We start from the raw sequence: 2,214 nt of genomic DNA, 5'->3' as shown, positions 1-2,214 counted from the left end.
CTCCCTGCTGCAGGGAAGGGTCTCAGTCATTAGGAATCAGAGGCCTTTCTTGGACTCAGAGACAAGCCATTGCAGGGGTTGGTGCCAAGAATTGTGCTTTTATTTGGAGGATTCTTCAAATAATTTTAAAAACTTTCCCCCACTCTTTGTGCAAATGTGGGGTTTTCTTCCAAGAATGGTCTAGACTAGAGAATGAGGAGGGACTCACAGGAAGAGTACCTTGCTATAGTTTTCATGAGCATCATTCATTTCCTCAGCAAGACAGAAGAACATTAAAAGGATGTGCATTGTTTTCCTGGACCGACTTTATTGGTGTCAACAGCTTTATAAACATAAAAAGCTACAAGATTGACAGAAGGGAAAAAAATCCTGTAGAATAAGAGCAGGGAAAAAAATTGAAGCATGTAGTTGTTCAAACCTTACTGCTTCCCTTGTTTCTTCTGCATTAGAATTTCTGCTTAACATTGATAGGAGGATTGCCCTTAGGGGACATGATGGAGTGGAGAAGAATCCTGCCCTAGATAACTACAGAAGGACTTGAAGCCAACTTAATTCATGGGTGTGTGCAGGTGCCTGGGTGTTTTTTTATTTTTTTTTACAAATACACTGGAGAATCATGCAATGCTGCCAGCATTAGACGCAATCCTGGATGCAAGTCTGCATACTCCTTTGCAGCTGGTCCTGTGATGGCAGAACCTTTCATCTCACCTTTATTGTTTACTATGACCCCTGCATTATCTTCAAAATAAAGAAACACGCCATGTTTTCTTCGGTATGACTTTTGTTGTCGAATTACCACTGCTGGATGTACCTTCTTTCTGAGCTCTGGTTTGCCTTTCTTGACTGTGGCCATCATCACCATGTCACCCACGCCAGTGGTGGGAAGTCTGTTCAGGCGTCCCTTGATCCCCTTCACAGAGATGATATACAGATTTTTGGCTCCTGTGTTGTCAGCACAGTTGATCATGGCTCCCACTGGAAGAACCAGGGAAATCCGGAATTTCCATCCAGAGTATATGGACTCACCATGTCCTCGCTTCAACATCTTGGATGCCAGAAAGGGAGAGAAAGAAAGCCCTGGGTTTTAAAAAAAAAAAAAATCTGATGGGAATGTTGTTCCTGGCCCCAGAAGGGCATAGGGATTGGATGAGCCTCTCTGTTGTGTTTTCTGGGATTGCATTTGTATAAAATTAGGTAAACCAAGTAGGCTAGAGTAAGGACCCTCTTCCTTACATTAAATTTAAATTGTGTCTCCCACCCCCACCCCCTATCTCAGGTGAGTCAAAACCTATGGGCTAATCTTCACAAAATCAATTTCTTCCTTGTTCTGTCCCAAATTCGACTACCTAGTCCTCTGTTATGCATTAAAGGAGGTAATTTGAGGGACTTGTGAACCTAGCTTTTGAGATTAGAAAAGTATCGCAGTTTGTATAAATGAGACAACTTATTTGAAAGTGTTTTGTGTATTGGAAAGAAGACACTTTATAAATATTGCTTATTACTGTTAATCATCACCCAAAATACAGCCTAAAGGTTAAAGCTGTGTGATGTGGAGCAGTAAGCATGTGTTCACATTCCTGTGCCTTCACAGTTTAGCTGTGGAACTTTGGGCATGTTACTTGACCTTTCTGAGCCTCAGTTTTGCCATCTAAGAAATGAGGATAATAAGAGTATTCACCTCAATGTGAGGATTATATGTACTTGGATCATGCAAAGCACTTAGAACCGTCCCTGACCCACAGTGAGCACTTGAGACCTCAGTGAAACTGAACCCAAAAGTCTGCATGATCACCTTCCTCCACAGACATAGTGGAAATCCCAGCAGCTTAGCTGCATCTCCTTGAGCAAAAGCTAGAAAAGTAACAGAGAATTGCAGAAGGAGCTTTTCTAGGCATCTGTTTTCCCATTCTGAGGCATAAGTGTGATTTCTTCTCTCCTTAAAAGGCAGCTCCTTCAAACAAAGCTAAAATTCAGCCATGATGTGTTCCTGTTGCAGAAGCTTTAACTACCTCATCTTACAGTGGAGGTTTCAGCAAAATAAGCTTCTTTTTCTGTAAATGGCTTCTTCCCGTTGTACCTCTGTGGACAGTGTCTAGGGTTGGCTCATTTTCTCAAACCAAATAAACATTTGTTCCCACTAGCCCTATGATGCTGTGCCACCATTAATGAGCTGCAGTGTTGCCCATTGCTGCAGGACTCATTAGAGAAGGCCTG

General features: G+C 42.2%; 1 pseudogene; it reads right to left on the bottom strand.

The window, feature by feature from the left end:
- Positions 1-614: 614 nt before the first annotated feature.
- LOC134373355 (large ribosomal subunit protein uL14-like) lies at positions 615-1,045 on the bottom strand (annotated as a pseudogene).
- Positions 1,046-2,214: the final 1,169 nt, after the last annotated feature.

The sequence above is a fragment of the Cynocephalus volans genome, chromosome 3, assembly GCF_027409185.1.
Source record: "Cynocephalus volans isolate mCynVol1 chromosome 3, mCynVol1.pri, whole genome shotgun sequence".
NCBI lineage: Eukaryota > Metazoa > Chordata > Mammalia > Dermoptera > Cynocephalidae > Cynocephalus > Cynocephalus volans.
The sequence above is the reverse complement of the archived record's forward strand: the minus strand, read 5'-3'. Positions and strand labels throughout refer to the sequence as shown.